We start from the raw sequence: 23,184 nt of genomic DNA, 5'->3' as shown, positions 1-23,184 counted from the left end.
GTTTATAACTTAAGCTCTAAAGGATAGTTATGAGGTGCTCTCATTGCTAAATCATGCTCTGGGGAAGTCTGCCATTTAATATGTCATGGGATAGTGCTACCTAGCTGTTATTGATGGTCTCTGAGTTCAAGAAAATCCATGTGTTTTTTCAGGTAGCAGCAGCTTGATATTCACTAAAGAGATGATGAGGCACTGAAAGGCCATTTTGTGAGAGTTGAGGTTGTTTGCTTCATTAATAGTGGTTTCTGAAAATACAAGTTTCCTCCTTTTTCGTTAGTCATACTTGTGCAGCATTTTTTCCCCTTCAATTGATCTGACTTCAGTCTAAATGAAAGATAATAAAATTATTTCCTTGAGGCTTATTGCTGTTCAGGTGTTGCTTGGCTGCTACAAAGTGTCTCATTTTACCCTCTTTTCTGGTAATATAGTTATTTTACTAGAAAAACTCAACCTCTTGGCATTAGTAGAATAGATAGATAGCACCTACAACGTGGGACACTGTTGTGAAAGACTGCAGCTCCCATGATGTTCAACTGGTCTGTTTACCTTTATTATTTTTTAAAAATCTTTTTAAAAATTTCTAAGTTCTCTTTTGACTTTCACCCTTGTTTACTTCTGTTTGCTGAATACACAGGCAAAGGTACAAACTTAGAAACAAACCAGTCACTTCTGTATTCCTGTGTTTTTCATGGCTCACCTCTGGTGGGTGGTAGTGAGGAAGGGACCACCCAGTAAACTAGTTTCAAGATAGTGAAATATTTATGGGCTCTTAGTTTTTGTTTTATTTAGGAAGTTATCAGCAACATTTTCTTTTTTTCTTGACACCTTTTCCCCTTTATGAGCATCCTTTCCTCTCATTTTGTAGTTATATTCATAGACCTTGTTTTTGTTTTTTCAGTTAAAGCTTCAGGGTTCCTCCCCTCCCCCCACCCAACAAAGGGGTAAGTCCTGAAAACTCTTACCCTAGGTTGAGTGGGGGCCTACTGAGTTTGTAACTTCGTGGGAGTTCTGCCTAATAAAGAGTGCAGGACAGGGCTTTGGCAAGAGAGCAGAACACATTTCCTCAATGGCTATAATTCACTCAAGAAGCAAATTTCAGGCACTAAAAATAAAAATTTCACATCTGTTTGGTTTTATCAGGGTCAGGAAAATGTCTCCTTAGAAGTTAAGTTGAATGTGATACCAGAGTTGGTTTTGCCAACAGTGTCACTAAACTTGGGGTCAGATTGCTAAGACCTAATTTGTTAAAAACTTGTATTTTAGACTGGTGCATTTGAACATTAGTGGTAAGTAGGTTTAGATAATTTAAATGTGTTCAGAATTATTCTAGTGCAAAAGGTCATAATAGAAAGAATTTTCTATTTTAAAATAATAAAATGTATCAAATATATGTTTCTGCATCATTTGCTTTCTTTATTAAACATTCGTTTCTTAGAGTGACGTTAGTGCTTTTTAAGTGATTTTAAGTAGAAAAGTTCTCCTTTAAAGCCACCCTGTATCTTGATTGATTTGAAAAGATCTTCAGCCCTTTTCAGTTGCTCCTATTTGTTCAATCCGGTGGCTTTCGGTAAATGACGTCATTGTTAAATCACGTTGCATTGTGTAATGTGGCCATTTTAGTTCTTAATTAAATAAGAGCACAAGGGTGCCTGGTGTTTCAGAAAGCTTTAGTATCTGTTCAGTTCTCATATCCCTCTTTCCTTTTAATTGTTTCATTTTGAAATGTAGCATGTAAATGTTACCACTAATAATTTAATTCTGATCATTCTTTGCTTCTAATTGTTTTGTTTGCCCTCCTTAAAAATGTTTTAAACTATAAGATGAACATCTGTAGAAAAGCTTTATGTAAATAATGCATAAGTAATGCTTTGTAAGTTACTGGGTATCTGTAAACAATGCATAATAGTTGAAATTTTCACTTTATTGAAAAACAAGCATATTCTTCATATTTCTTACAGAAGGTATGTCTCAATAGTACTGTCCCTTTCTCTAATATTTAACAGTTATTATACAGATCCTGGTGTTGGGAAGGATTATTTTAAAATTTATTGCCCACACTGTAACTAGATTGTTAATATTATGCGAGGTTTTTAGAATTGTTCTTAGAAGACCCTGAAAAAGTTTCTGTAGATGAGTGTTTTTTAATTGGTTGCAGATCTGGGCTGTAATTTCAATTTATGCTTTTGTTCCAATGTTTTTAAAACTCTGAATGGTTTATGGAAATTGGGCAGTATTGCTTGTTTGACAAGTTTGGATGTCCCTATCTAATTTACCTGAATCTTCCTTCTCAGGTTGTATCTATATACAAAATAAACAATAATTTAACAATTTCAAAGAAGGAGTTAAAATATAAAATGTCTAGGTCACGACAAAGACCCTTTAAAAGATGAGACAACTAAGTTAGAAGCCTATATACATCTCAGAAAAAATTTTTAAAATGTTTTCATAGGCAAGCAAATGCTTCTTGCTAATAATCTCAGGTTAAATGCTATTGAGTTATATCTTTTTAAATTATTCAGTATGTTCTTCATTGAATTGACCCTGTTTTGATAGTTTAAAAGTTATAGCTGTTTGCAAACATAATGTAATTAAACCAGACTAGCCATGGTAATAGCAGTTAAACTGACTGTTACTAGAACTGTAAATCTTTCCCCCTCCAGTGCCTTCATTCTGACAGAACTAAGGTGTAGAGAAGATTCAGTGACTTGCCAAAGGTCATTGATAAAATTTACAGAGACAAAATTTTTTACTTCAGATTAGGATCCTTTCTGTTTCAATACACTTCTATAAAGTAGAAGAATGGATTTGGTATTTTTACCCAATTCAGTTATTTTATTAATATTTGTAGCCCAGAATGGATAATAGGAAAAAAAATGAAGCAAAACGTGTGGTTAATCAACAACTTCTTTATAAACTTTATTGTCAGTCAGAATTTGTTGTAACCAGATTAATATGAATTTATTTAATCTCTAATAAGTTAAATATTATATAAATAACCAATGATAGTGAAGACTGATAATGGAGGAATGAGATGGCAAAAGAAATCAAAGACATATAATTAGTCTTTGAACACGGGAAAGTCAGCTGTTTCTTATGGGAGGAGTATGAGAGGTATTACCCTCCCTTTTTACAATTGGGACGATGTGATTTGTTTTCCAGACTGTTCTTATTTTTTCCCCTGATATGCTTGAGACATTTTTATAGTGAACTTTATCTCCTTATTGCTTTCTATCTATTGTTTTTTATGGTTTTTTTTTTGGAACTTCCCTTTCAGGGCCTTCCTTTCCTTACTCCTTTCATTTCTGTTGTGTATATGGTTTAACAACCCTTTTAAAGGCTATATAGGGCCCAATTTTGTGCAGGTCTACATGGTTACTGGTGGTGTATCTGAAAGTACTTTGCTTAGAATTCTTTGGCAGCTTCTTACTCTCATGGAAAAAAATGTATTTTAATTTTAGACAGATCATTTGCCTTGAAGAAGGTAAAAAGCCCATAACTCTGAAAAGTATTTGGAAATTTTCCATGTTACAAAGAAATTTTTTTGGTTTGGTGTTCATTTAAAAGAATATCTGTTGGGATTATCAGGTATTGAATGGCTTCCTTGTTTAATGTTAAATTCTGTTAAGAAATTCAGTAATACTCACAGTGCAGTTAACTTACTGATACATAAGCATTTGCTGAACACCAGTGTATGTAGTAATGTAATTGCCCCTGCAGGCTTAAGAATTAGATACAAAGTTATAGTCAGAATGGGTTCCAATTTTTGATACTTCATGCATAGGTAAATTAGCAAAATCTATTGTGTGTCAAATACCTAGACTCTTGGAATTCAATGAAACAGATAAGGTCCCTGCCTTCATATTGCAACAGTTGCTCTTGTGCTAGTTACCTACACTAAGTGCACTTCCGAGGGAACCAGTTTTCACACAGCTAATCCTGAGAGTTGCTGCAAAATACAGAGGCAGACAAAAGTAGGTTTACAGTTGTTCATATGAAAAATATTCAAGAATAAACTTGCCCTGGCTGGCGTGACTCCCTGGATTGAGTGTGGGCCTGCAAACGGAGAGGTCGCCAGTTCAATTCCTAGTCAGAACACATGCTTGGGTTGCAGGCCAGGTCCCTGGTTGGGGGTGTGGGAGAGGCAACTGATCAATTTCTCTCTTGTACATGACTGTTTCTCTCCCTCTGTCCCTTCCTTCCCTTCTCATAAGTTAATAAATAATAAATAAAATCTTAAAAAGTCACGTACTCACAACTGTAAACCTACTTTTATTCACCCCTGTTTATGAAATAATAGGGCCACAAGTATTTTGAATTTGTACTATAGTCTCCTGATAATGTGTTACATATCATCAGGTTATTTATTTGTAATTTAAAACGCTATCATGTGCAGCCCTGGCTGATACGGCTCAGAGGATTGCGTGCTGGCCTGTGAAACGAAGCATCGCCAGTTTGATTCCCAGTCAGGGCACATGCCTGGGTTGCCAGCCAGGTCCCGGGTAGGGGGTGCATGAGAGCCAACCACACACTGATGTTTCTCTACCTTACTTGCTCTCTCCTTTTCCCTCTCTCTAAAAATAAATAAAATCTTTAAAAAAATTTTTTTTTAATATTTTATTTATTTATTTTTAGAGAGGGAAGGGAGGGAGATAGAGAGAGAGAGAGGAACATCAATGTGCAGTTGCTGGGGGTTATGGCCTGCATCCCAGGCATGTGCCCTGACTGGGAATCGAACCTGCAACACTTTAGTTCGCAGCCCGAGCTCAATCCACTGAGCCACGCCAGCCAGGGCTAACATTTTTATTTAAAAAATTCATACTATGTTTTTAGTCAGAACTACATTTTAAGCTTTTTTTTTTTTTTAAAGAATGAGAGAAGAGAAACATTAATTTGTTGTTTCCCTTATTTATGCATTCATTGGTTGTTTCTTGTATGTGCCCTTACCAGAGAACCTGTAGCCTTGGCATATTGAGACAGTGCTCTAACCAACTTGACATACCTGGCCAGAGCCATTTTAAGCTTTTCTATCGGAACAGTTTGTTTATAAGATTAATGCCAAATTTCTGAACCCTGTGGAACAAGATCATTAATACATTGTATCCACCTGCTTTATATTATTTAAATTTTGAATATTTGTAAAATAAGATGCTTAAAATGGAGCTCAAGGGTTAAGACTTGAAAAAAAGAACTGTTGCTGTTTAAGATTGGATAAGAAAATTGTCATGATATATAGTGTGTTTGAACATGCTATTTATTTACATACTTTTAAATCCTCACTGGAGGATATGTTTAGAGAGAGAGGAAAGGGGGTGAGGGGAGAGAAACACTGATGTGAGAGAGAACCATCAATTTCTCTCTTGTACATCAGTTGCTTCCTGTATGTGCCCCGACTGGGATTCGAACCTGCAGCATAGGTATGAGATCGAACCTGAAACCTTTTGGTGACCTGAACCACACTCCAACCACCTGGCCAGGGCATTGAACATACCTTTTAAAGATAAATCATTCTTAGTGACTGGTAATTGCTTATCTCCTTGTTTTGATTACTTATACGTAGGAGACCACAGAAAGCAAAGATGGCTTATTACTGGCAAGCATTTCCCTTTTTGGAATTAATTAAATGACACCCCTGAGCCCTAGAAAATGAATATTCTCATCTCTAGTTTATACAGGTATTTAGGAAACTGCAGCATGGTCAAGTGTCTAAGTGTAATGGTAGTTAATCTTTTACTTAAATGCCTGGTTAGAGCTATCTTTTTTTTTTTCCCTCCCCTAAATTTTCAGAGCTGTGTTAATAAAACACTAACATATGCTCACATTGTATTATTTTTAACTGAAATGTGAAACAAATTCAGATGCATCTAGACTTAAATTACTGATGGTTCTTTGATTTATTTCTGAAAACATTCTGACAACTAATTGACTTAAGTCTTAAAATTTTTATTGCAGTAATCATAATGGAGACATTACAAAATATTTGTCATATCATATAATCTAGATGTGCTTTACTATAAAAATGTAGGAAATGAGCATTTAAGCTTAAGCCCTGGCTTGTGTAGCTCAGTGGATTGAATGCTGGACTGTGAACCAAAGGGTTGCTGGTTCAATTCCCAGTCATAGAGCACATGCCTGGGTTGTGGGTCAGGTCCCCAGGGGGAGGGGGGTGCACGATAGGCAACCACACATTGATGTTTCTCTCCCTCTCTTTCTCCTTCCCCTCTCCCTAAAAATAAGTAAATAGAAAAAAAAAATTTTTAAACCCTTAAGAAATAGGCAGTTGTAATGGGGGTTACATGAAACATGAAACAGGAATCTTCATTTCCTGCAGTTCTTTTTTGGTATTGAAATTTTGTACTCCATGGACTATATGGCTTTAATCATTGGTTTGCTTGCAAAGGAATTTGATGCTGTTTAAAAGTGTTAACAGCCAAGAAATTTGTCCCTTTCCAAAATGCTAAGTATCAGACCTACAGTAAACTTTTCATTTTGTTTAGCTCCCTTAAAGCCTCAGTACTACATATAGCATTGTCCAGAATGATTCCCTTAATGAGAATGTTACTAAAAGACTACTAATGTTGCATCATCTCAAGATCCCTCATTTAAGCAAGGTATCCCAGGACCGAAATAGAGGATTGTTTGGCGATACATGCTATTTTGTGCTGCATGCTCTACAAGAATGTACCTAGAGGACAGAAATATATAAAAATTATACTTGGAAAATATAAGCTTTCTGTTCACTTATGAACTCAAGTTTCAAAGGCTTTTCTAGTTGTGATTCAAAACTATTATGAGGCCCAAGCTAAAATGGAGACCTACTGCATATGAATGGTTCTACTTATTTATTTTTAAAGATTCTGTTTATTTTTTAGAGAGAGGGGAAGGGAAAGAGAAAGATCAATGTGTGGTTGCCTCTCACATACCCCCTACTGGGGACCTGGCCTACAACCCAGGCATGTGCCCTGACTGGGAATCGAACCAGCAACCTCTTGGCTGGCACTCAGTCAACTGAGCCACATAAGCCAGTGCTGTCCCTTGTTTTTTAGTACACTCTTCTACCCTATCCCCATTTCTTTTGAACTTGGTGCAGAGCATATGCCTGTGCTGTTTCAATGAACTGTTTGCCTAGAAGATGCTCTATTTTATTTTATTTTATTTTATTTTATTTTATTTTATTTTAATTGTTGTTGAAGTACAATTTTCTATCTTTTACTCCCACCCCACCCACCCAGTCCTCTCCACCTCCCTCCCAATTCCAGCCCCCCCAGTTTTTGTCCATGTGTCCTTTATACTTGTTTTTGTAATCTAAAAGATATTCTTGCTGAGTACTTTGATGAATATTTTTTTTCCTTTTACCTTTTTATAGCTTGGTTTTGCTAAAACACTGTTTTACTTACTTTTCCACTCTAGGCTAATTTCATCTCATCTATCACTATCTTCCCCAACCCCCAGAAAGGTCAAGTACTTCGAAAAAGATTGTGAAATAATTTTAGGCAGTTAGAAAGGACAGTATAATTACACATACTATTGAAGCTTACAAAATTGTCTGTCCTCTCTAACACTTTTTAAAAATGTTTTATTAAAATATTTATTTTTAGAGAGAGGGAAAGGGAGGGAGAAAGAGAGGGAGATAAACATCGAAGTATGAGAGAAACATCCATCAGTTGCCTCTTGGACACCCACAACTGGGGTCCATAACCCAGGCATGTGCCCTGACTGGGAATTGGACCTGTGACCTTCCAGTTCTCAGGCCGGTACTCAATCCACTGAGCCGCAGCAGCCAAGGCTCTAACAATTTTTTAATAGTTTATTTTTTATTGTACTTTTTCCATCACCATATATCCCCTCTATACCCTCTTCCATCTCCACCCCTTCATCACCATACTGTTCTTCAACTTATTTATGCATTCACCGATTGATTCTTGTATGTGCCCTCACTGAGGGTCGAATCTCAACTTCGGTGTGTCGGGAAGATGCTTGAACCAACTGAGCTTCCCGGCCAGGTCTCCATGAGTTTTTTTGTTTTGTTTGTTCATTTTTTTTCCTTTTTTATATATCATCTACAAATATTTTTACCTATTCCTTTTTATTACTTATACCTCATTTCATTTTTGTCTTGTTAAATAGAATGGTAATAGGGATCCCTTAAAAGGGATCTCACTTTTTAAGGAGTGATTTTTAATTAGTATGTAATAGTCTATCAAGCTGTTTGCCACAATTTGTTATTTCTCTTTTGTCAGATACTCAGGTGATTTCAAATTTTCCTGTATTTTAAATATAAAGTAAAATAGGACATACAGTTTTCTCATTTTGAATTGTTTTCTTAGAATAAGGCCTTTGGCCCCCGGCTGGTGTGGCTCAGTGGACTGAGCGCAGGCTTGCAAACTGAAAGGCCATTAGTTTGATTCTGGTCTGGGCACATGCCTGGGTTATTGGCCAGGTCCCCCAGTAGAGGGTGAGTGAGAGGCAACCACACATTGATGTTTCTCTCCCTCTCTAAAAATAAATAAAAAAATATTTTTAAAGAAAGTTACCTTAGAGTTTATGCTATGGAGGGGTTGAAATGTCAGCTGTAGTACATCAGATTATATAATTATACTAGGGGCATTAGCTATGCATAAATTTAGGGAGTTTATCATTAAAAGATACCTAACATGTAGTGCCTGTTTACATGGTCACTTCAGGCATCAGGATGGTGTGGATCTTACATTACTTATTTAATGTTAATTCAGATTATTATGCATAATGTAACTATTATGATTGCAAATAGGTAAAGTTTATGCATATGAATAGTAAGGGGAAGATGAAAAAGTGATAATAGTTCATTTGATGGGGTAGTAGGATTTTGGATGTTTGCGACCTTTTAGGATTCCATTACTGTTAGTAAGTACTATAAATATTTTTAAGAAACCTTATTCACAGAACATGATAGATGGCTACTGTTATTCATTTTTCTGAATTTGGTCTTGTGAGTGGGGGACAGTGTCTGGGATACTAGAGTGTTCTGTACTTATCTTTCCTATGTACATCTCTACATTGCTTCATTTTTAAAAAAATATTTATTTGTTTATTTTTAGAGAGGGGGGAAGGGAAGGAGAGAGGGAGAGAAACATCAATGTGTGGCTGTGTCTTGCATGCTCACTACTGGGGACCTGGTCCACAACCCAGCATGTGTCCTGACTGAGAATCCAACCAGCAACCCTTTGGTTTGCAGGCCCATTGTTAATCCACTGAACTACACCAGCCAAGGTTGCTTCATCATTCTTTCATGCTTTTATTATCATACAACATCTCATCGCTATATTTTATCCAGAAAATTTTTTGAAAAGATGAAATTTCATCCTCACTGTTTTTCTCTTCTTTCAAGATAATACTGGGCATTCAAAAATGGTTATTTTTCCATTACTAATCAAACACAAGTTATTTTTAGTGGAAGTTATATATAATTTAAAGGTTCTAGTATGATTATCTTTTTTAAAAAGGTAAATTTAGTATTTAGAAACAAAATATTAGATGGCTGTGTATGTGTGTTTGGTTTTTTTTTAAGATTTTATTTATTTTTAGAAAGAGGGGAAGGGAGGGAGAAAGAGAGGGAGAGAAACATCAATGTGTGGTTGCCAATCACACGTCCCTAACTGGGGACCTGGTTAGAAGCCCAGGCACGTGCCCTGACTGGGAATCAAACCCAAGTGACCCTTTGGTTCACAGTCTGGCATTCAATTCATTGAACCACACCAGCTAGGGCTATTTTTTGTTTCTTTTACAGTATTCCTTTATTGCTGCTATTCTAGAGACATTGATAATTGAATTTGATGTTACAACTCCCCTTGATAAATTTAAAATGAAATACTGTGGGTGTTGTAAAGGGGTATGTCTAGATGGGAGAAAAAACATTAAAAGTATGTTTAGCCCCTTTGTTCCCCATAGTATACAGTGCTTATTGAGTATCTCCTGTGTGCCAGAAACAGTGCTAGCTGTGCTTTACTAATGTATTAGTTAGCCCAATATAATTATATCATTTTTGCTGATGAGGAAGGTAAGGCTCAGGTAGGTTACCCAGCTAGTCAGTGGTGAAACCAGAGTTGAATTCTAGGTCTGTCCAGCTACGCCATTATAGTGTATTGCAGTGTATATAATGGCTTTTTAAAATTTTAATTATCATAGGGTCTTCAGTAATTTCAAATGTCAGTTTTGATGCATACGAACAATCCAAAAAATCAGTCAAAAGAATCTGATTTAAAGCCCAACACAGGAGGAGATTGTTTTTATCTCTCCTTTAATTAGGGAAATGATGGAGACATGAAGTAAGTCCAAGTTTATTTTATCATTTTTCTATTTATTTTATCACTTTCATGCTTTTACTAAACCAGACAGCAATATTCCTCTTAACCTTTATGCCTCTCCTCCATGGCTTCCTCGGGGTAAGTCTATATTATATATTTAAATGAGCTTTAAATCTTGCCAATTTGAATGATAATTCATAATTATAGCTAGTTTGGGGAGAGATATTAAAGTGAGTCTCTTTCCCCAGGAAACCATCACTATGCTGAGAGTTGAAGGAAAAGATAATTCTTGTTTATTTCTCTGTCTTTTTTTTTTAAAGATTTTATTTATTTATTTTTAGAGAGGGGAGGGAGGGAGAGAGAGAGAGAGAGAAACATCAGTGAGCGGTTGCTGGGGGCCATGGCCTGCAACCCAGGCATGTGCCCTGACTGGGAATCGAACCTGCGACACTTTGGTTTGCAGCCCGAGCTCAACCCACTGAGCTGCGCCAGCCAGGGCTATTTCTCTGTCTTGAAAAACAATTTTCACTGTAGAATAATGTTGACAGAGGTGGGGAGCAGGTGAAAGTTTTGGAATTTAGAAGAATTTCAGCCTGTCACTAATGATTAAATTTTGAAATCTTTTGGATTCTTGGACATGAAAAGTAGGGAAATTTATACCTCTGAATTTATGATGGATAACAAAACACTCTAGAGTGTTTAGAAAGGAAACATTACTGTAGCTGAAAAAATACCTTGTTTTGTTGGAGAAACTGCTGAATTATCCTTTCTCAGATGGCCTTCCATTTAAAATTTGTGTGTCCTCCCACTCTTTTTTTTTTTGTTTGTTTGTTATTCTTAAACCTCTTGTCTGGGAGGTGGACTTTAAAAACACCCATCTATCACTTAATTACAGTGACATCTACTGGTGAGAGCGTTTGCCATCATTGTGCTGATTGCCTTCCACTTAGGGAAAGCTACCCATTTTCTGAGATGTGAACAGCCAGCCAGTTCCTAAAGCTATAAAAAACTTAATGTACCATAAAGGGGCGAGATATGCAGGCTGAATTTTTTTTTTTTTGCTATGTAGGTATTTTTAATGATAAAAGTTATATTATGAAAATATGAGGAATAGGAAAGAGAAGAAACAAAACTAATAGCACTCCCCATCACATTCACCAGTTTGGTATGTTTTCTTCTACTTTATTTAAATTTTAATGTATGTATTTCTTTATCATAGCTTTATTACAGTATGCATCTGATTTTTCCTTGGTTTAGTAATATGACATAAGCATTTTCTCAAGTTGTTATATTTCGCTTAACCATAAATTTTACTGACTGCCTAATATTCCATCAGGTTACTTAACAACTTTTTTAATGTATATGTTTTAACCCATTTCTTATATTGCTACTGTAAATGATTTGTAATTTTTCTTAATTTTAAAATTTATCTTACTATATTTTTTCTATTACCATTTATCCGCCCTATACCCTCTTCCACCTCCACTCACCCCCTTCCCTATAAATAATTTATTGATTAGTGTCTGTTTAAATGGTGTTTTCCAATTATGGACTTTTTTAAACATTTAACATTTTTTTTATTGTTGTTCAAGTACAATTATGGACATTTTTATGAACACTAACCTTTCCCTAAATGTTAAGTTTTTGTGTTTCTGATTACTAGTGATGTTGAATATTTTTTCTTCTGCTTGTTTAGAAGTTATATCAATTGATTCATCTACTGGCATGATGATAATATTTTTGCTTGAGCTCCTTTTTTTTAATAAAGAAATTTGTGGGTTTTTTAAAATTTTATTTTTAGAGAGAGGACAAGGGAGGGAGAAAGATAGGAAGAGAAACACAAGTGTGTGGTTGTCTCTCTCACGCCCCCTTCTAGGGAACTGGCCTACAATGCAGGCATGTGCCCTGAGTGGGAATCAACTGGCAACCGTTTGCTTCCTAGGCCAACACTCAATCCACTGAGCCACACCAGCCAGGAAGGAAATTCATTGTTGTTGTTGTCTTTTCTTTAAATATATTTTATTGATTATGCTATTACAGTTGTCCCATTTTCCCCCTTTACTCCCCTCCACCCTGCCCACGCCCTCCCACCCACAATTGTTTTAAAAATTTGCTGAAAACAACTTCCTTAAGCTCTTACTTGTATTTTTTTTTTAAAGATTTTATTTATTTATTTTTAGAGAGGGAAGAGAGGAAGATAGAGAGAGAGAAACATCAATGTGTGGTTGCTGGGGGTTATGGCCTGCAACCCAGGCATGTGCCCTGGCTGGAAATCGAACCTGGGACACTTTGGTTCCCAGCCCGCGCTCAATCCACTTTACTTGTATTTTTTTAATACAGGAGCTTTCCATTTTTTTATGTCAGATGAATTTGTATTTTTGTGATTTTTTTAATTAATTAGAAACATAAAAGATACAAAAATGCCTTCTAAAAGTTTGTTTTCTTCACATTTAAACATATGTATGCACATACTTAACTCTCCTTTCTTTATTTTTTATTATATTTCATTTGGAAAAATACAAAGAAGGCAACCTATCATTTAAAGAAACCAGTGTTATTGTTTTTTAATTTCTTGCCAGTCTTTCTTTCCAGACATTGGACTCTATCTGCCTGGAATTATTTTTGAAGTGTGATGAGGGTGGAGATATCTAGAGTTATTTTGAAAGTAAGATTTGTGTCTGAGCCTTACACCATCTAGATTTGTTGAAATAAAATAAATATTATCCTTCTCTCTTCTTCTGTGGTGCTCCTCCCCCTGCAATTTAGGTTGTTTGTTTTATCTTTTTTCTTTTCAATTTTCCCCTTTGAACCTTTTCTCTGTGTTCTTCCAGCCTCTAAAAAAAAGTTTTTTAACTATAGTTTGCTTTTTAAAACAGATTTATTGAACATCAACTCATATAATTCACCCATTTTTAATATACAGTTCAAAGGATAAATAGTAAAAAAAAATTAAATAAAATGTACAGTTCAGTGGGTTTTAGTATATTTACAGAATTGTACAACTACCACTGCAGTTTAACCTAGGAACATTTTCATCACTCCAAAAAGAAATACCACATGGCCCACTGGCAGTCGTTTCCCATTCTCACCCCTCATCCCCAGTCCAAGGCAACCACTCATCTACTGGTCATCTCTATGGATTTGCCAATTCTGGGCATTTCATCTAAAAGGAATTATCCAACATGGGGTCTTTTGTGACTGCCTTATTTTGTGTAACATAATTTCAGGATTCATCCATGTTGCATGTATCAGTATTTAGTCTTTTATTGTTAAATAATACTTCATTGTGTGAATATACCGCATTTTGTTTATTCATTTGTGAGTTGATACACATTTGAGTTATTTCTGGGTTTTGGCTATTAATGAATAATGTCGCTATGGATTTTTTGTAATCCTCACCCAAGGTTGTGTGTTGATTTGAGAGACAAAAAAAAAGCATTGATGTGCCCTGGCTGGCATAGCTCAGTGGGTTGAGCGCAGGCTTCAAACCAAAGCATCACAGGTTCAAATCCCAGTCAGGACACATGCCTGGGTTGCAGGCCACGGCCCCCAGCAACCGCACATTGATGTTTCTCTCTCTCTCTCTTTCTCCCTCCCTTCCCTCTCTAAAATTAAATAAAATCTTAAAAAAAAAACATTAAAAAAAAAAAGCATTGATGTGATAGAGAAACATCAGTTGGTTGTCTCTGGTATGTGCCCAGACTGGGAATTGAACTCGCAACCTAGATATGTGCCCTGACTGGGAATCGAACCTGCAGTTTTTTGGTGTACAGGAGGATACTCCAAGCAAATAAGCCACCCAGCCAGGGCTGCTCTGAATATTTATGTTAGACATATGTTTTTATTTCTTTTTATTATATACCTAGGGTTAGAGCTACTGGATTAGATTTTGCTTTAATGAGTACTTTAGCCTGTATCTTTGAAAGATCTTAAACATATTTGTTGCCTTTCTTTTGTTTATATCCCTGGCAGTCTTGCTATATTTCACTTATATCCCAGAAACTTTGAAGTTCCTTGTATTGAGCCACTAAACTCTTGCCTTTTTTTTTCCCAAAATGTTTTTTAAACTTAAAAAGAAATTGATTTAGAGGAAGAGAAACACTGATTTGTTGTTACACTTACTTATGCATTCATTGGTTGATTCTTGTATGTGCCCTTACTGGGGATCAAACCTGCAACTGTGGTGTGTTGAGCCAGTGCTGCACCTGGTAAGGCTTATTCCTAAATAATTTTTATTTATGCCTTATCACTGGAACCACTGCTCTACTTTAGACCTTTATTATCTCTCACCATTTTCTAATGGAATAGCCCAGAGTATTTCACTTTTCTTTCTTCTAATACTCCCCCTCTCAACTCTTATACAACTTTTATCATTTTATTAGTGTTTTACAATATAAGTTATAGGGCAAATATTACACTTGTTGATTTCATTTTGTGTTTCCAGTAAGGTAGGAGTTCTGTAAAGGTCGGGATTATATCAAACTATCCCCAAAGCTTAATACAATCTAGCAAATGTCCTTATTCCTAGAAATATACTTTCTAGTTTAAAGATTAGTCACATCTTAAAGATTTGATCTATATTGCCAAAATGTTCTACACACACACCATGCTTTTCCCTGCTATATGCTTTTGTACACTCAGGCTGAGAGGTGTGTAAAAGAGGGTGTCCATACTTTCTCTACCATCACTTTTTTTAAAAATCAGTCATTTAAATACCTGTCTTGTATCTATTAATATCATCTGTTTCAAAGTTCATGTTTCCACCTCCATCTTCTGTCTCTACTCCATCATTTCCACACACCATGTTCTACTCCTATATTTCTTTACTCTGCTCGTACTGTTCTGTCTGCCAGGGACACCTTCCCTTGCCAGCATTTTTCACCTGGCTAACTCTTATGCATTCTTTGAAGTTTGGCCCAGATGTCAGCTCCTGTATGAAGCAAGCCTTCTCTGAAATTCCAGACTAGGGAAATTACCCTTTTCAGTCCTAGAACATACTTTGAATGCTTTTTATTTTATTTTAGGTTTTATTTATTTATTTATTTTATTTATTTCTAGAGAGAGGGGGAAGGCAGGGAGGAGAAGGAGAGAAGCATTAATGTTTGGTTGCTTCTCGCATGCCCCCTACTGGGGACCTGGCCTGCAACCCAGGCATGGTCCCTGGCTGGGAATCAAACCAGCAACCCCTTGGTTCATAGGCCTGCGCTCAATCCACTGAGCCACACCAGCCAGGGCTGAATGCTTTTTATTTTAATATTTACCTCATTGTTTTGAAATTATGTTTCTTTTCTAGCGAACTGTAAGCTCTTGAACAGCAAGAACTATTTCTTTGAATCTTCAGAATTTAGTATGATACCTGGAACAACAGACAGTAAATATTAGTTTTACTGTAGCCTGCCCTTAGGAAGACAACATGGTATAGGGCACTGTAGGGATTAAAGTCCTAAAGGAAGTTTATATATAGCAAAGCTCACAAATTATTGATATATGCATGTGTATAAAATTTGTTGTAGTGATTCTATAATCAGGAAACATTAAATATGGAAGAGATAAGTTTAGAAGCAAGGTTTATGGATTTGTATAGAGCACAAGTTACTAATGAGTTAGCAAGGGCTTGCATTCTGGTGCAGAAAGAAATAAGTTTCTGGTGTCTGTTCTCTATTTTTGTGTGGTCTAATGTAATATAAAATTATCAGAATTTTTTTGTTAGATGCTTACCTACTTATAGCATAGTTTGGGAATTTAACAAAGAAAGTTAATGGCTCTTACCAATTTTGACACACACACAAATACAGTGATACAAAAATACTAGTAAGACATACTGAGATGTGGTTTTTACAAAAATTGATATACCCAATCCTGACTGGTGTGGCTCCGTGGGTTGGGCATTATTCCACAAACCAAAGGGTCACTGGTTTCATTCTTAATCAGGGCACATATCTGGATTGTGGGCTGTGTTCCCAGTTGGGGACGCACTAGAGGCAGTCAGTCGATGTTTCTCTCCCTCTCTTTCTCCCTCCCTTCCCTTCTCTCTAAAAAGAAATAAAACCTTTTTAAAAAATTGATATGCCCAGTATAGTCATGACTAACTTTAATGAAACATAGTTTCTTTATTTTTCTTTTTCTGTAGTTGGGAAATACATTTAGCTTATGTACCAGAAAAATCTATTATAGTGGCTTTATCTGGTAGGGGTTTACTGATCTCACAGAACATGAAGCCTGGAGGTAGTGAGGCCAAGGTTGGTGTTGTAGCTCCAGATAACTGTAGAAACCTGACCATGCTTACTTTTTGCCTTAGATTTGGGACAGTTGCCATACTCTCAAGGCAGCTTTTGGTCATTGTGGCCTTTTCCCAGGATAAAGATACTCTCAAGGCAGCTTTTGGTCATTGTGGCCTTTTCCCAGGCTAAAGGGAGGGAAAAGTGAAGTTTGAAAGAAGAAGCCAGCCTAATCGTACCTGTTTAAAGAGCTTTCCTGAAAGTCTTAGCAATTTTTATTTTACACTTGATTGATGAAGATCTTGTTGTTTGACTCCTAATCTGCAAAGTGTCTGGGAAGGAGAATTTTTTTTGGTAAGATTTTACTTATTTATTCTTAGAAGGGAAGGGAGGGAGAGAGGAGAGAAACATTGATCTGTTGACTCTTACACATGCCACCACTAGGAACCAGGCCTGCAACCCAGGCATGTGCCCTGACTGGGAATCGAACCCGTGACTTTTTGCTTTTGCAGGATGATCCCAACAAACTGAGCTATACCAGTCAGAGCCTGGAAGGAGAATATTTTTTTTAAGATTTTATTTGTTTGTTTGTTTGTTTTTAGAGAGAGGGGAAGGGAGGGAGAAAGAGAGGGAGAGAAACATCAATGTGGGGTTGCCTCTCACATGCCCCCTACTGGGGACCTGGCCCACAACCCAGGCATGTACTCTGACAAGTGACCCTTTGGTTTGCAAGGTGGTGCTCAGTCCACTGAGCCATACCAGCCAGTGCAGAAGGAGAATATTTTTAACTGGAATATTGTTACCCTGAACAAAATTAGGCAGCTTTTAGGAAGGAAGGAGATAATGAAAACTGGGAACAAGTAGTAGTATCTGCTGTTGAGCACCATGGTATAGTGTGTATACATACACATACCACTAAAACAACCACAAAAGTGAACGATGAGTCCACCTAAATAATTATTTTAGATGGCTTCATTTTTCTATTAAACTTTTAAAAGAAGTCTTCTAGAACTTCCTCCTAAAAACGGATTATGTTGGTATCATCTACCTGCTAATATGATGTGATGAGAAGGGTACGTTTCACTTGTGTGGTATTTTTCCCCCAAACCAGTAACTCTAGTCTAATGAGAAAATACCAGACAAATTCAAATGGAGGATGTTCTGCAAAATACCAACCAGTAGTCTTCAAAACTGTTAAGTTCATCTAAGACTAGGATACTGTCTTAGATCAGAGGAGTCTGAGGAGGCGTGATGACTAAATGTAATGTGATATCCTAGATGGGATGCTGAAAGAGAGTAAGGACATTAGTACAAAAACTGGTGAAATTCAAAAAAGTCTATAGTCTAGTTACTTGTATTGTACTAATGTTAATTTATTAGTTTTGACTAATGTACCTTGGTTGTGTATAAAGTGTTAACATTAAGAGAAGCTGGGTGAAGAATACACAAGAACTTTTTGCAGTATTTCTATAAATCTAAAATTATTATAAAACAAAAAAATTACAATAGCTGGAGAAATGAGAAGAGCAAACCCACAACTCTACAATGAAACTATATATCTACAATGAACCAGCAGGTGGGAACAAACTATAAGATCTATAGCCCTGACTGGTGAGGTTCAGTTGGTTGGAGCATCATCCATAAACCTAAAAGTTGCAGGTTCTATTCCCAGTTAGAGCATGTGCCTAGGTTTCTGGTTTGGTCCCTGGTCAGCACACTTAGGAGAGGCAACTTAGTGTTTCTCTCCCTTTTCACCACCCCCATTCTCTCTATCTTGAAAACAAAAAACACAAGTCTATATAAGATCTACAGATTACTGACATTTGTGAAGGGAAGGAAGCAGAGGGAAGGCAACAGGGCTTCTCATTGCCCTGAGAGCAGGAGAACTTCTAAATCACCGACAGATGTTCACTGGAGAACATCTGGAACAGTAAGTGAAACTAGGAAGGGCTTCTAAAGGGCATGGGGATAGAGTTTGACAGCTTTTGAAATTAACAAAATGAAGTTCTAACACAAAACTTACCACTGAGGGGAAACTTCTAGGAGTAGAATCCACCTTGAGCAAGACAGAGAAAAAAGGGGTAGATACCAGAAAGAATGAAGAGTTATGGTTGTTTTTTTGTTTCTGTTTTAATCACTTTGCAAAAACTAGAAAAGAAGAATTTCTAAAGCTATGAAGATTACAAAAGCCATCCTGGCTCTACCCCTTGCCCCTAAAATTTCAAGAAAACTCATTTTACTTTAGAAATAAGTCTGACTCCATATGAAATTGTGACAGCAAAAGATACTAGCAACAGCAGAAAGAAGAAGAAAAAAAAGTCCTTCCAACAGTGAAAAGACCCTGAAAAAATATGCCCACAAAATAGGTGAAAAATTCAAAATGAGCTAAAAGAATTTAAGGAAATGAAAGAAGTTACTGAAAGTACAAATTCAAATTAGAAAAATCTCAGAAATGAGGTGATTAGAGAAAAGGAGAATTTGAAAAGAGAAGTGACAGACCTCAGGAAAATAAAATGGAAATAAGGAAAAAATTATTTTAGAAATAAATATGAAACTAAAAAGAAATAAGCATAACACATAATAAAAAGACAAAATAAAGCACAATTTTTATATGTAGCGGGAAAAGGGAGGCTTTTTAAATAAAAAAGAAGTACAAGAGATTGGGGGAAAAATCACATAAAATATGGGCAATGAAGAGCCAAATTTTATGTGAACAAAGCCCTCAAGGAAGAAAATGAAACCCATGGGACAGAAAGAAAACTTTCTCAGTGTACCAGGGGAAATCGACCCAGAATAGCCTAGTAAAACTAGTAGATTTTAAGGGGGAAAAATCATTTGAGCATCCATTAAAAAAAAAAAAAAAACAACAACAAGCACCTAATCACTTATAAAGGAAGGAAAGTGGAGTATCACTAGACTTTGTGGCAGTTTGTTTAGTGTCAGAATACTGTGGCTTAATATTTAAGAGAATCAAGGAAGCTAAACATGAACCAAGAATTTTATATCCAGATAAATAGACCTCCAAGTATTTAAAGACTAGACAATGTAATACTAACATATAAGAATTCAGAAAATAGCCCTGACTGGTGCAGCTCAGTGGATCGAGCACTGGCCAACGAAGGGTTGCTGGTTTCAATTCCCAGGTTAGGGCACATGCCTGGGTTGCAGGCCAGGTCCCCAGTAGGGGGTGCACAAGTGGCAACCACACACTAATGTTTCTTTCCCTCTCTTTCTCCCTCCTTTCCCCTCTCTCTAAAAATAAATAAATAACATCTTTAAAAATAAGTAAATAAAATCTTTAAAAAAAAGAATTCAGAAAATAGTGTTCACATGATCCCTTCCTATGGAATTCACTAGAGTTTCAAATAACTAAAAATGACTAGAGAATCAGATTGTGGTATCCAAATACTAATTTCCCATTCAAAGAAACTAGGCCCTAGCTGGGTAGCTCAGTTTATTAGAGCATTGTCCCAATATGCCAAGGTTGTGGATTTGATCTCCACCATCAGGGCACATACAAGAAGTAACCAATGCACATTTGAATAAGTGGAACAACAAATCAGTCTCTCTCTTCCCTTTTTCTTCTCCCCCTCCACCGCCCCCACCTTCCTCTCTCTAAAGTCAATAAATATTAAAAAAAGAAAAAAGAAACTAGGAATACTTGACAATAGCTAATCCTAGATTTAGAGCAGGAAATCAATATTAAACATAGGATAGCTTGTCATAGAATACACAAGCCAACTTGGTATTTCTCTATGGCCAAGTATAGGACAGTTTGAGCATCAATAAGGATAAAAATATACAATGGATTGAAGTATCAAATATGTTTAAATCCATGAGTTCATGTTGATGCAGAGAAAACTGCTTAGGGGTGAGAGAACTACTTGAGGTGGTGGAAATATTCTATATCTTGCTTGTATTGGTGGTTATACTACTTACTGTATATGTATACATTTGTCTAAACCATGGTTTCTTAACCTTAGCAATTTTGAACTGAATAATTCTTCATTTTGTGGGGGGAACAGGCTGTTCTGTTCATTATAGAATGTTTATTAGCAGCACTAGATGCCAGACCTGACAGTGAAAGATGTCTTCAGACACTGTCAGATGTCTCTTGGGGAGCAAAATGGCCCCATTTGAGAACCCTGGTCTAAATTTATTAAAAAGGTAAATTTTCATTGTTTGTAAATTATATCTCAATAAACTTGATTTTCAAGAAAAATTTGGTGATTCATCACTTTTTCTTTTAAGATTAAAAAAAATTTTTTTTTAGAGAGGGGAAGAGAAAAACAGAGAGAGAAACATCAATGTGTGAGAGACACATTGATTGGTTGCCTCTCACACACCCCCAGTGTGCTGTGGGGACCTGGCCCACAGCTCAGGCCTGTGCACTAACTGAGAATCAAACTGGTGATCTTTTGGTTTGCAGGCCGTGCACAATCCATGGATCCATACCAGCAAGGGTTTTTTGTTTTGTTTTGTTTTGTTTTGTTGTTTTGTTTGTTTTTAATTTATTGATTTAAATATAAAGAGAGGAAGAAAAATCATTGATTTGTTGTTCCACTTATTTGTGTACATTCATCAGTTATTTCTTGTATTGCCCTAAGGATCAAATCTATATATTTAGCATACTGGGGAGATGCTCTTAACCAACCGAGCTGCCTGGCCAAGGGTTGGCTGGTCACTCTTCAAGGATTTTAGGAAACCAAGCTACTGTATTTTGAAAACTAGTAATTGACAGAATCAAGCATTTATTTTTTCTTTCCTACATTAATTGTATCTCAAGAGTAACCAAGTAGTAAAATAACAATGAATTTGGGGACCATCTATATGTATTATTTGGTATTACATTTTGTCACTTCCAGTTGTCAGTTTTTCTGTCATTAAAAGTACAAATTTTCACCCTGGCTGGTATGGCTCAGTAGAATGAGTGCCACCCTGCAAACCAGAGGGTCACCAGTTCAATTCCCAGTCAAGGCACATACCTGGGTTACAGGCCATGTTCCCAGTTGGGTGTGTGTGAGGCAACAGTCAATGTGTCTCTCACACATCAGTGTTTCTCTCCTTCCCTGTCTCCTTCCTTCCTCTCTCTCTAAAAATAAATAAATACAGTATTTAAAAAATAGCCTTGGCTGGTGGACTGGTGGACTTGGATGGTGGCTTAGTGGACTGAGCACTGGCCTGTGAACCAAAGGGTCACGTGTTCAATTCCCAGTCAGAGCACATACCTGGGTTGTAGGCCAGGTCCCCAGTAGGGAGCACAAGAGAGGCAACCACACATTGCTGTTTCTCTCCCTTTCTTTCTTCCATCCCCTGTGTCTAAAATGAAATAAATAAAATCTTAAAATAAAAAGAACTCTTAATCTCTTTTTTTTTTTAGTACAAATTTTCTATTCCTTTTTCTCTACATTGCTATGTCTAATTCACTTTGTACTGGGGAACCAGATTAATAAAATTATTATTTGGAAAGATACAGCACCATGTATTATGAATCATCTATTTCTGTTCCTAGAGATATTTTTCTTTCTTGATCTGGCAGGGAATTCTGGATACCTAATGTTCCTCATATATAAGTGGTATGTTACCAGTATTCTGTTTTAACATGGCTGGATACACAAATACTTAATAGGCTGAGATATATACTACTATGGACTAAATCTATTGTGTAAAATGAAGCATATTCAGAAAACCCAGTGTATGCTTTATATAGGTATAGTTTTAAAATTTAGTTTTACTGTATAAATACTTGCTGAATTAAAGAACACATGTTCCCGAAATTATTCCAGAGCTCAGATGAATAGGGGAGTATATGGGAACCTTTTGGAAATTATGGAGGAGGCTTCTGTTTCACTCCATTTTAGTATTGACCAAGTTTTTTCTCGAAGAATGATAGGGTGTTTGACTTAACATGGTGGTCTTCTTGAAAGTTTGTGACTTCACACACTTTTTCACTTTGAGGAAACTGAAAAGGTGCATAACTGCCATAACTATTTCAGAAACTGATGCCAGAGGCAACCACTGGGTTGGGCAAGACCATCATTAAACTTTGGTTTACTAGTTATTTTCATCATGGAAAGGAAAATCTTTAATTTATTTCATTGCTTAACCAATGCCACATTTTAAGATAAAGCTGTTCATTTTCTTTTTTCAAATTTTATTTATTTTTAGAGAGAGGGAAAGGGAGGGAGAAAGAGAGGGAGAGAAACACCAGTGTGTGGTTGCCTCTTGCATACCCCCTACTGTGGACCTCGCCCACAACCCAGACATGTACACTGACTGGGAATTGAACCAGCAACCCTTTGATTCACAGGCAGGCACTCAATCCACTGACCCATACCAGCCAGGGCTAAATTTTTAATAATAAAGCCAAATTTGCCTTCAAAAAGGTTGTTCTAATTTATCACCACCTATATGTAAAAATACTTATTTTCCCATACCGTGCCAATTCTGTGCATTACTAGTTTTAACTTTTTGTAATCTGAGGTGAAAAATTGCAAAAGTCCAGTATAAATAGAGTTGCATTTTAAAACTTGAATGAGATTGACCCAGTTTTCATGTATTTAATTGACTCTTTGTATTTTCAGCAACGATTCTTGAGATTTCAAGTATGGGTGATACAAATGAATGTAACTTCAAAGCTGTGAAGAAATGGTGCTGTAAATGTAGTCAGTGAAATGCCTGCAGCT

General features: G+C 36.4%; 1 protein-coding gene across 1 annotated transcript in view; it reads left to right on the top strand.

The window, feature by feature from the left end:
* Window positions 1-23,184, top strand: part of SP1 (Sp1 transcription factor) — a 38,015-nt gene that overhangs the window by 5,783 nt on the left and 9,048 nt on the right. The window lies entirely within an intron of this gene.

Source organism: Phyllostomus hastatus, unplaced genomic scaffold (assembly GCF_019186645.2).
Source record: "Phyllostomus hastatus isolate PE091 unplaced genomic scaffold, TTU_PhHast_1.1 phas_scaffold_93, whole genome shotgun sequence".
In the NCBI taxonomy this organism is placed as follows: Eukaryota; Metazoa; Chordata; class Mammalia; order Chiroptera; family Phyllostomidae; genus Phyllostomus; species Phyllostomus hastatus.
Note: the sequence above shows the minus strand (reverse complement) of the source record. Positions and strands in the feature narration are given on the sequence as shown.